At 38.0% G+C, this 12,848-nt stretch overlaps 1 protein-coding gene across 3 annotated transcripts in view; it reads left to right on the top strand.

Moving 5' to 3' along the window:
* The window catches only part of LOC117421229 (microtubule-associated tumor suppressor 1 homolog A-like), a 94,048-nt gene that overhangs the window by 14,706 nt on the left and 66,494 nt on the right, over nucleotides 1-12,848 (top strand). The window contains exon 1 of one of the 3 annotated variants that reach the window (XM_059027049.1): nucleotides 7,344-7,746. The exons of the other annotated variants lie outside the window; for them this stretch is intronic. The gene's annotated coding sequence lies outside the window, so the exon portion shown is untranslated. Of the gene's footprint in view, nucleotides 1-7,343; nucleotides 7,747-12,848 lie in introns of those variants that run through there. 3 annotated transcript variants of the gene reach the window in all.

Genomic DNA, 12,848 nt, shown 5'->3' with positions numbered 1-12,848 from the left:
AGGTTCTGGAATGGCTTAGTCAAAGTCCCGATTTTAAATCCGATTGAGAATCTTCGGTATGAGTTGAAGAAGTGTGCACAAGACAAGTCCTCGGAATTTGAATGAACTGGAACAATTTTCCACAAAAATCACAAAGAATCATGCCAAAAGCTCATTGACAAATATCCTAATCATTTAAAAGAGGTTCTTATTGCTAAAGGTGCCTCAACTAGCTATTAATTTGTTTTCCTTGTCGGGGTATGAAGTACTTTTGAATTGGCATTTTTGGAGTTTTGCAAAAACTTTTTTTTGCTCATCCACAAAAGCAAAACTTTTGTTACAAAAGATTTTTCCTAAAATTGTTTGTTTTGAGAAATGGGTGTATGTAAACTTTTGACTACAACTGTATTTAACATTACTTTCTCTAATGGCAAAGAAAATGTCTTGAGGAAAATGTGAATTTGCCGCATTTGAAACAGAGGTCCTTACTCTAATCTTGGCAGCTGGGAGCTTCAACCAGTACCACATTCTGTGGTGAACTCCAGACTGAAGGTCGGCCCTTGCGCTGCCATTGGCATGCTGTCAAAATGTGTGATTTCTTTATGCTCCATCTAGCGCAACCATAACATATAACATATGTAGCATCCAGGATAGCTTGTAAATGTACCAGATTGCAACAATTTATAAAAGAATATAAAAGGACACACTCCAGGCTTATTAGGAGGAGAGTGTCCGAGGCGAGATGTGAATCTAAATGAATAGAAAAACAATTGCTATATCGAAAATATACTTGTTTGAAAGTGTTCGTGTTTGTTTTACTTTGGTCAGAGTGCCCTTTTTGCTTTTTTTTTTTTGTATGTTATTTTTGTTTACACTTTATTTTGTTTAATTATTAAATACGAGCGCAGCATCGCTGTTTTGCCGTATAAACTTTGTTATTGTTTCATTTCCTGGTCCGTGACGTCACCACACCTGTGCCCTGCAACCACTCTGCCACAGTATGTAACACTAAAGCCGGGTCCACACCTGAGCGATCAGTTGCGCAACCCAGTTGCTCCCAAAGTCGCACAACTCATTTGCGAGCAATTGCAGTGTCCACATCTGAGCAATTACTTGTGCAACAAGGTTCCCGCGTCTACAAGTTTCATTTTTTTATAACTGAGGTGACAGGTTTTTTTGTTTTTGTTTTTTTTTACATTTTTATTCTATCTACAAGGTGAAGTAGTTTTTTTTTGGTTTTGACAACCGAGTTGACACCTTTTTTTTTTCTGCCGTGTCTACAAGTTTAGAATCGTATTTATTTTATTTTTTTTGACAACCGAGGTGACACAGGTCGTAATGTGTCCAGTAATTAACGAGGAAGAGTTGGCTGTTATTATTTTTTCAACTGTTATTTTAAATGCCATATTCCCTAAAGAAAAGCCGCGTAAAAGCTGGAGGAAACCATTTAATTTTAACATTTTTAAAATTAGAGCTTCTTAATATGCAAGCCGTGCAGTCAGCAAGAACCAATCAGAGTTGTCGAATTGCCACGTGATCGCCTTTGTCTACAGAAGTCGCTCAGCTGGTTGCTTGGAAAGTAGAGCACTGCTCTACTTCAAGCAACTGGTTGCAGGGACGTCCACATATAAGCGACTCGGTTGCAAGCAACTAAGTTGCGCAACTGATCGCTCAGGTGTGGACCCAGCTTAATGCATAGCATAAAGAATAGAGGGATTGTAGGATAATATCATTCAATTGTTGTGTCTTCTAGAATCTTTGGGAAAACATTTAAGAATGTATTTGAAACAATACCTGTTATATTGTTGGAATAATGGCTTATTTATTGTTTCAGTTATCAGATAGGGTTGATTTTTAACAGCGGTCAGGTGTTTTGAGGTTGGCTTCATGTTCCCTGAAAATATTACCAAAATGCATAATGCTCTAAAATGTACAGTTCCTGTCATACAGTACAGCATCTTGTTGGAATAGTTTGTATCTTTTTGTCTTGCTTTAAAAGCTTATTGACCATAGTATGCTGTGGGGCTAATTACGTTAGTTTGTTTAATAATCAATTTAAACAATTTAAATAATTACAATAGTTCAAATTAACGTGCGTTAATCAACTTGAATGAATATTATATGACCATTATCATATTAGATCGACTAAACACAGACAATCTATTAGTTATCTGTTAAATTTAATCAGAATATTCTTTCACATTAATTTAAGACCTCATCATAATCATTTTATTTAATGACGTGTATAAAATTGAGGAATTACAATGAACACACAAAACGCCCTCAACCACAACAAGGTAGGTTAAAATATTGTAGCAGTTTATTAGATAATAATACTAATGGTACAGAAAGGAAAAACTTAGAAAACCATCATGAGGTAACAATTCACATACATGGAACGTATATGCTTCTATCTGTCGTTTCTCAATAATGCAATTAAACTACAGTACAAGTGAAATCCTATTGCTTTCCCAACATTCAGTATAGGTTCAACATCTCATTCTAACACAGTACATCAACTCGTCTGTCTCAATCTCAGTAGAAGCTGCGCGGATCTGCCAGCAGGTGATGACGTCACTCTGCAGGCAGTTCCCTCAGCTCAACTACACAGACAGTGGCCCTGTGTCTACTGCTCACAGGCAATTTAACTCTAACTTTAGTTAAACATGAGCATTTATTATTTTAAATGCAAAATAAAACCTGTTCAATTACAATTCTTCTAGTAACATATCCCAGCTAAGGCTGGACTACAATTGTTTACTAACAATTTACACAAGTATACTTTCAAATAAGCACTTCATATGACAATATGAGTTAAGCAGCTTAGTGACTTTTAACCAGGTTCAAACTGAGGTTTTTCATACGCGTGTTAAAAGAGCACTTTAAGATAACTATTTTATCAATTGCTATGTGTTGTAATTATCATTAATTACTCGAGTTCCACAAGGGAAAGGTAAGGGAATTATACTCAACGGTTCCTTGAAAGAGGCCCCAAAAGTCTGCAGAACAAATCTTCCGTTGTAGTTATATTCTCGCTTCGTTTCCACACGTCCTGTGTGTTTTCTTCTTTGAATGCTTCGCCTCGCAGGCAGACACAGTCTCGTTATGCTGTGGTTATGACTGGAAACAATAGCCTGTATCCGAACCGGGAATGGTTCTTTTTGACGCGTAGATAAACTGACTCGCAGACGTCTCTTTTTCCTATTAGCAGGAGTCCTGAACACCCAGCTTTCTTTGGCGTTTGTTTATTGCAGGGTACAGAATCTTCTTGCAGTCAAGAGGTATAAAGCTTAGCGCTATCTTCTCTTATGAAGTCATATTAGACTCAGAAACCAATTCGGGAACCTAATTGGAAACCAATTCAAAATTCTTGCTGCAAGTTGCCAGTTCTTATAGGACTTTCACACAAAGACCTATACATCCGCTACCCCCCCCAAACTGTCGTCCATTGTTTTGGACTATGGGTTGTCTTACCCTGCATGGGATGACCACATGATCTCCTTTATGACTCCCCTTCTGCCGTCTCCAGCTTTCGTTTCCTCCATAAATTCCGATCAGATGCTCCGATCTATTTATGATCCTATAGAGACCCTTTGTGTTGGGTTCAGTTGAAGTCCACCGGCCCGAGGCTCACTCCCCCCCCCTCCTTTGTGTAGGGTGGTTCGGGAGTTGCTCCAGTCACATGCTGCACTGCATACTGCGTATTCAAGAATGAATCCAAAAGATTATTTCAGCTATGTACTTATATAAAAAATAGTTATTAATTCCAGGCAATTGTGCCTACAATGTTAATGCATTTTGTAGCCAATAGTAACAGAAAATAATGCTGTACACGAAGATCAGAGTGACCTGAATATTAGAATGTGCCCATTTCTCCACCCCTTGACCTGCACAGTCACTGCCTTCTAAATAAGATTGGATTATCTCGGCACAAACAAATTTATAACTGTGTATTTTGGGTTGGATAATTAGGAATTAAATTTTTTGACAAACAGTATATTTACAGAATTAGAATAAACATGTTTTCTATAAAATGTAATAAATATACATATAAACTGATTTCATTGATTTCCATTGTATACTACATGTATAATGTGATGTCTAAAATTCATGTTAGGATTCAAGATAATGTCATTTTGTAGAATGCCATCCTTACTTTTGAATATGTCTTCACTTCTGTGATTGCCTTTTCTATAATTCTGTAAACTTATGCATGTCTATCTATACAAGTGTGTAATTATTGGTCCTTGTACGTGATGGCCTAATTCAATTAAACACCTGACATTAATATAGAGTTTGAACAACCTGCAAATCAAATGTAAACCTTAAATACACAGGTGTTCTTGATTTGCTAGCACTGAGGATGTTCACAATTTGATCGAAACATTTGTGTGCAGCACTTTTTTTTTTTTTTTTGTCTGTACTTCCTCTAATAAAGAACATTGATTCTATTGGCATGCATTTGGCATGCTAGTGATTCCTGTTGCCACTTCACGGTTTTCAGTGTGCAGATTCTTCCATACATCAACTGCTCGCATTTCGTTTGGAAAAGAAATTCAATCTGGCAAATGCACACATGAGCAGGCTTTATGAATTAGTTATTTTAAAGTCTATTTAATTTAATCAACCCTATTGCACTCATCTGTGACTGATTGATTGCTATTTTGAAAGCTTATAATTACTGTTCTGTTTCATAGAAATATGACACTCGATTGTTCCACTGTAATTATGCTAACTTCATCCACGTGTGGCACAAAATGTTATGGTGACATACCAGCCTGAGCACCCAGAAAGGACAGTAGTAAGCATTAAATACTTCCACATGACTGATAATTACTGTCACATATAGGTATACAGACTCCCCATTGCACCTAAAATTTTAGTTTTGTTGAATACTGTATGAATGTGGTTGTTGCCTACTTTTAAGATATATTTAGAGACTACTGTAGTCCCTGAGTTTGTCATTAGTGGGAACGTGTCATCTGCTAACGAGTATTGAAGTACTTCTCAAGGCTTAAGCTATTCTTTTTGGATAGTTTAAGGAAAATTATTTACAATGCAAGTTGTACTATGTTACTTGGAAATGTGAATTTTCAATAAAGAAGATGATATGTCTTGTTCTATTGTGAATCCCATAAAGCAGGGTTTTCCTGTGGACGGGTCCTACATAGACTGATCCAACAGGGTGAGGAGAGGCAACCCCAAGCTGAGAAGGGCATGAACACTGTACCTTTTTACTTTTAAACCCCAGATTTGTATTACCATTGTAAGCAATGTTGCTTTCACAAGCAGTTGCATACCATCAAACTTCATGGTTTGTTGTGTAGCTTTATACATGCTGCAAGTAACAGAGAATTGGATAATCCACAGCTAATGTTGGGTTTTGTTTAAATAGCTCTATCCCTTTTCTAGTTCATGATTTGGCTTTAAGACAATTTTATAATGCTTCTAGCATGTAGTGAATTTAATTCTTGAGGAAGGATGAGCTCATGTAAGTTTTCGTTGATATAAAATTAAAGACAGCCTAACTGGTGTGTGTTTTTATATATATATCTGTGTGCGTTTACATACCCCAATGGAAATTTTTATAATTTCTAGAAATTTCTCAAAAAATTTTAGGAAAAATCTCTTGTAGCAATAGTTTTGCTTTTGAGGATGAGGGAAAAAAAAGTTAAAAGAAATAGATGTCTACAGTTATTTATTTCGGGGGCGCTGTCGAGCATGGCTTCTGTGTAGATGCTAGAAAAAAAAGCTCCTGCAATATTAAGAATTTATTTCATTAAACCAGTGATTTTCTTCTATTTTAGTGAAAAACTGCAATATATTATTACATCATGTCCAAGCCAAAAACCAAGAAGGTACAAGCCACAGATGCGACTCAGCCTGATCCGATTTCAGGCCTGGCTGGAGGCAGCAATCCCCAGCCAGGGAGTGGCGAAGACCTGGCCTTTCTGATCTCAGCGGTGAACAAGATCCAGAATTCTACAGAATCATTTAGATTTGAAAACCGTGAATCCATTTCTACACTCCAAGGTACCCTGGACTCTTATAGCGGCTGGCTGTAGGAAGTATACAGATCTCCTGAGCAATATTTCTGACAGGGTGACGGTGCTGAAGACGGTTTCTTAATTAGTTGATGTGAGCACTTTTTTTGAAAACCGGATATAGTTTCCGGTAAGGTATTGGCTGGTGAGAGGAAACGGGTGAAGAAACAGGAGTAGCGCATACGAGAGAGGGTGCACAGGTTGTGGATTTGTTTTTCTTGATTTATAGCTATTGAATGTTTTGAAATACATTTGTTCATCGGGTTCTTGGAAAAAGAAAAACGCTAATCAATGGAATAAAATGGTTAAATAATACTTTGTGTGATGTTTATTAATATAAAATAAACTTGATTATACTGCGTTTTGGATTTTTAGCAGTATTAGCGATAAAGTCTCCGAGCGCACATGGCAGGATTGACAGCCTCCGTGTTCTGGTACGCCTCCGAGTTCGACTGCCTCCGTGGTAGTCTTGGGTTGAAGTTGTTGTACCCAAGTGCTGACCCTCCACAACATCACCTCTAGCAGTTGCTCCATGATAATGTGGTCAGCCACATGTGGTCCGGGCTTGTCCTCGGCTTCAGTCACTGATGGCACAGGTGGCGGTGTTTTTGCGCCTCTCCTCCTGAAATTGGAGACGGTATGATTCTGGGGTAATCCCGAGCCAATGGAGGATGGCCTGCTTGACCAGCTCCAACTTGACACATGTTTTTAAATCCCACAGTGTCCATTTTAGCAATCCCTGGTGTCTCTTGTTGTCTTCTCTTGCCTGTCCCCATCCAGCTTGTGCTCCTCAGCCTCACTCTGAGCCCCCTTGGTTCCTGTGTCCTTGGAAGCGTTAGTCCTCCTGGGAAAGGCAATCGGCAACTGTAAGACCTCTGTGGTTTGTTTGCATTTTGTCCAGTGTAACGTCCGGTGGTGTGTGTGTGTAGGGTGTGTTTTTTTTTTATTTATTTTTTTGTTATAAACCTCCATTAGTTATTGAAGCTGATATTAAGGTAGGACAACCTGACTATTGCCATATAAAAATAGTGTCTAATGTTTGCATATGCACATATGCAACCTGCTAGGTATGTAAAAAAAAAAAAGAGTTATAATTTTCTTGATTTCTTATTACTTTTTTTTTTCTCTCCATTAATTTCCAGTCTTTGCTGATCCTTGTTCTCCTATAAAAGGCACTTATGTTGCTAAGCAACCCTGAATGCTGATGTGGTCTGACAGCCTTTTGGCCACTCCCTCTTGAGAGTCTGACATGGATAAGGTATCCAGTTGTTTCTAGTAAACTTAGCACTTGGCTTGGGCACTATATAGGAAACACTCCAGAGCTGGACCTTGAACTATTGCACAAGATTACAGTATAACTGTGCTCCTGCCTGTGGGAGTTGACAGCACGGAGGTGTGCAAAGGGAAGCCAGATAAACTACTGGAAAGAAGTTCCTACGAAAAACATTCCAGCCTGCCCGAGAGTTACAAAGCTTAGCCTTATTACTTCTGCACCAGTGAGTTCGGCTGAGAAAACAGAGCAGTCTCAGGAGAGGAGGCCGAGTTCAGGCTGCTGTTGTAGTTTTTATTGCACTTGTGGTTTATTCCGTTTAGTGCTGCACTAAGCATTAATGGGATCTGAACAGAGAGTAAAACTCCTGGCAGAGGAATGAGGAATTCAAATAGCTTTATATGGATCTGCAGTCCTGAGTGACAAACCTTCTTTAAGAATGCGTATTGTGGGGTAAGTTGTGGGTTTGTTGAATACATTTTAACTGGAACTTTAAGGTAGGGTTATGACTATTGTGTAAGTTGTAAAAAGTGACAATTTTAATTGATCATACAGGCTTCAGTTGTATTGAGACAGAATCTCATTGGTGTGATCAATATGTTGTTTTTATGGTGGAATTCAAGCTTTTTCATTGCATGTTTTGTATTTTGTTTACATTTTTAATTTCATGTCATTGCGTAATACGTACTGAATAGAAAGCAAAGTGTGCTGCATATGTACCAGGATGCATATCATCAATACACAGAAGAATTACATTTTATTTTTCTATTGAAATAGTGCTTTACATAGAGATTCTGAATAGATAGTTGTGAGATTTGAAATTCATTCCAGAATAACTTCAAGGAACTGTTCCTTTTAGAAAAACATGTTTATGGTAGTGCAAGTATTTGCTTATTACTGTTAGTTAATGATTCTTTAGGAAACCTATTTTAGGGAGCATGCTTTCCACTAGTGTTTCTTACTAAGGTAATAGTGTGTGTGTGTGTGTGTGTGTGTGTGTGTGTGTGTGTGTGTTATATAAGTAAATAAATTAGTGCTGGGACGAACACAGGGTTTAATTTAACGCAGGCAGAGACAGTATAGCCGCAGGGGGCGTGGCCGTGGCCCCTGTGTGTGTGCCTTTATTTTACAGCAGGACATTACAATTTGTAAAATGTTAAAGTAGAAAAATATCCCCCCCCCACCCCCGAGTAAAAAAATAAGTTGTGTAGGACTTGCTTTGCCCCAGTGAATTAACTACAAAACAAAGAATGCCAAATAGCAGTTCAAGTTAAACGTTTGTTTTTGTTTATTCCCGAAATAATAAATACTACATAAAGTTGACAACGCGTTTATTACATTCCACACAACAGGCTAACTTCACTATAAAGAACCCCCATGGGACCTGGAGAAATGTTAGTTATGTCAGGGTGTTCACTATAACAAGGTTTGGCATTTTTCTATATCTGAATAATGACAAAACGGCAAATTTGAATTGAACATCGTTATATAGTACTTTTATGAAGATTCCTTCACATTGATAAACATTTAAACGGTATTGTGACAAGGTACTCGTGACACGTGTAGGTAACCGCGTTGCAAGACGGAGAGAAACACTGGCACATGTGTGCAGGATTTATTAGATGCAAAACAGAAGGTAAACAAACAGGTCATGTGACGCTACCAACAATGGTAACGCACAGAGAACACATACAAGACAGGCAGGCATCAAGTCCCAATCAAGCGCACGTCTGTAAATAATCATTTGCTCGAACATAACTCCAAAAATCACACAAAACAAACATGTTTAAATGTTTAAATTGCACCAACACTAATTTCCCTTGTGCAGGGCAATCGCCCTGCTACAGGTATGTTTTAAAAGAAAACAGTAAAGAAATGAAAAAGGAAAGAATGTACACTTACATGCTGAATAAAGTAATTGCATGTCCTTTCTCTTGAAAAAACTATCCAGCGTAGATTGCTCCTCACGCCCGTCGCCTGGTTGCAGTTTGTGTGAAGATGACGGACAGGCAACGATTGCATTCGTCATGCATGATTCGTACTACAATAGGTCAATTTTGAATTGCCGTTATTTTTTAATTAGTCAACCATGGTCTTTGTTTTCACTGAGAGAATAACACACTTGACACTGGAGAAAGTTCAGTGTCAGTCAGTACTGAGATCGTTGTATCCGGGTCGATCCTTTACGTGGTCGTTCTAATATAGATTCTATGAAGTAACCATTTAATAAATAGAAATATTGAGATATGTAATGTTTTCATACAGGACAGGCCTGGTTTGCAGATTGGACACTGGAAGATAGCATAGCGATAGAGCGAGATGGAAAGTGGAAAGCAGAGAAGATGCGGTTTCTTAGGCAGAAAAGGGACTAGATTTGAAGCAGTAATCAGCAATGAAATAGAATCTGAGAATTTGATGTATTGAATTGCTACTGTGTAATGTAATGACTACCTGTTGTGTAGAAATTATATTACAAAGACAGTAAGGTCATTTATTTACAAAAAAAAGTTTTTGAAAGTAAAAGATTCCACTCTGAATATCGCCATGAGTCTCTGCATTCACTTTCAATATATTAGATCAAACATTGCCAAAGTGAAAATAAAAACCGGAGATCTTCCCCTAATATTTCTTCCCACAATATTTCCTTACTGTCCCAGTTTAAGGACTTAAAAATCTGGTCACCTTACAGTATATATTTTTTGTTGCCGACGTTATGTGGAATGTAGTAAACGAGAACCAAAATGGTGAGGTTTTTTTCCCCCCTTTATTTCACCATGCCATTTCCACCTTTTTGTTTTATTTGAAGTGTTTAAAGTTAAATTTCAGTTTGCTTGTTCTGCTACAAAAAGGCACAAGTAAACCTCATGTTATTACTTTATGAAAACGTGTCAATGGCCACTGTTTACTGTGAAGAAATGGCAATGACAAGAAATGAAAAAAAAAAAAAAGTAAAATAAATAAAATGCAGTGTCAACTTTATGTACTATTTATTTCAGGAATAAACAAAACAACATTTAACTTGAACTGCTATTTGGCCTCCTTTTATTTTGTATTTAATTCACTGGAGTAAAGTAAGGCCTACACAATGTATTCTTTAGTCCTGAGATATTTTTCTACCTTTAACATGTTGCATATTGTAACGTATTACTGTAAAGGCACGCACACACAGGCCATGAACATGGAATGAAAGCTGTATTTCATGTTTAAAAACATGAAAATCTAGGTGCATCTTTGTCAATCTCTCTTCCCTGTATTTTACTGTAAATGACTAAGCATAAATGCTTGCGATTCCTAAGGTAACCTTTCTTGCACATTTGCATAGCTGAGACTGATGTTTAGTCAGTCAGACTTTAAGGAAATATTTAACACTTTTCATTAAACATGTTGTCTTCATCAAGGACGTGAATGCATAAATGCTCATGGTGGTGGTATTGTTTTGTAGACTATGCTTTTCAAGAAGAAAAGCACGTATCAAATTGTTTAACCTTGTGTGAAAGCTAATGCATGATGACCCTTGCAGCTGAACTGCTGAGGCAACTTAACGTGACCAATACCAACACACACAAACACAAAATGAAGGAAAATGGGGGGGGGAAATGGCTTATGGATGCAAAGATCAAAGTACATGCTGTGGTTTTTAGGGCCAGCATAATGATCTGCAGTATATTCTCATTATTTTCAAACTAGAATGCCTGCATGGCAATATTCACAAGCACTTGCAGAATGGCATAGCCCAGAAAAAGATGATGTTTGTAGCTATACTGTGTGTCTAATTTACAAAGGTGCTTTATGGTAGGCAAATTATCTGTCAGTAGGCTATATGGGTAGGTAGGATTTTTATTGTTCATTTTCTGGTAGCTGAAATACTGTATCATTTTGAGCATATTTAGGATTTTCGATTTCTGTTCTATTGGGGAATTGTTAACTGGGTTTGGTGCAGACATATTATGTATGTACCGATAAGTCATTTTGAGCACTTGAGAACTCCCATCCAGTTGTGATGAATGCATGGTAGGGAACTCCTTATCACAATTTCAGAGTTTACCATGCGTTTTAGCCTCTATGATTAAGCTGTTGAAGGCTAGATCTTTAAAACCGCTTACCAAAATTGATGAAATGTTGTTTCACAACTTGTGAATGTAACTTGTGTCACACTGACACTCATTTTGCAGAGCTAGTTCTGTATCCTGATATTTGCTATAGAATTCTTAGATTCTGCTTCACATGTTGTGGATGAAGGTCATGACAAACTATTTTTCATAGTAAAAGTGCTGTATTGCATTCAGTCCTTTGCAGGGGCATACCTTATTTTAAACTGCAGTAAGCACTGCAGCAGCCTCATTAGGGCAGCAGTGTGGAGTAGTGGCTAGGGCTCTGGACTCTTGACCGGAGGGTCGTGGGTTCAATCCCAGCTGGGGGACACTGCTGCTGTACCCTTGAGCAAGGTACTTTACCTAGATTGCTCCAGTAAAAACCCAACTGTATAAATGGGTAATTATATGTAAAAATAATGTGATATCTTGTAACAATTGTAAGTCGCCCTGGATAAAGGCGTCAGCTAATAAATAATAATAATAATTAGTAGAACACTGGCAACAATTCATTGACCTTCAGCAGAGTTATTGTGCGAGTCTTCCTTTAAATGCCATCCAGCTCAGTACAATACTATTCTGCAACAGCAGTACAGAATTGTACTGCAGGAGCTACAGTGCCAAGAAAAAGTTTGTGAACCCCTTAGGATTTTCACATATTTCAAACCTAAAATGTTATTAGATCTTAATCTAAGTTCTAATAATAGATAAAGATAACCTGATTAAACAAATGACACAAAAACATGATACTTTTTCAACATTTATTTATCCACAAATGATTCAACATTCAATAGCCATGTGTGAAAGTATGTAAACCTTTAGATTCAGTAACTGGTGGCACCCACTTGAGCAGCAATGACTTCAACTAAGCATTTCTTGTAACTGTTGATCAGTCTCTCACATCGGTTTTGAGGAATTTTGGTCCATTCCTCCTTACAGAACTGCTTCAACTCGGTGACATTTGAGGGCTTCCTTGCATGGACAGCTCGCTTCAAGTCCTGCCACAACATTTCGATGGGGTTTAGGTCTGGACTTTGACTAGGTCATTCTAAAACGTGGAATTTCTTCTTCTGCAGCCATTCTTTCGTAGATCTGCTTGTATGTTTAGGATCATTGTCTTGCTGCGTGACCCACTTTTGGTTCAGCTTCAGCTCACGGACGGATGGCCTGACATTCTCCTCTTGAATCTTCTTATACAATGCAGAATTCATGGTTGTGTCAATGATGGCAGGCTGTCCAGGTCCTGAGGCAGCAAAGCAGCCCCAAACCATCACACTCCCACACCATGCTTGACGGTTAGGATGAGGTTCTTCTGTTCGCACGCAGTGTTTTGTTTTTCGCCAAACATAACGTTTCTCATTGAGGCCAAAAAGGTCTACCTTTGACTTGTCTGTCCAGAGAACATTGTTCCAGAAATCTTGTGGATCATCTATGTGCTCTTTGGCGAACTTCAGACGGGCAGTA

This window comes from Acipenser ruthenus, chromosome 1, assembly GCF_902713425.1.
Source record: "Acipenser ruthenus chromosome 1, fAciRut3.2 maternal haplotype, whole genome shotgun sequence".
Lineage (NCBI taxonomy): Eukaryota > Metazoa > Chordata > Actinopteri > Acipenseriformes > Acipenseridae > Acipenser > Acipenser ruthenus.
The sequence above is the reverse complement of the archived record's forward strand: the minus strand, read 5'-3'. Positions and strand labels throughout refer to the sequence as shown.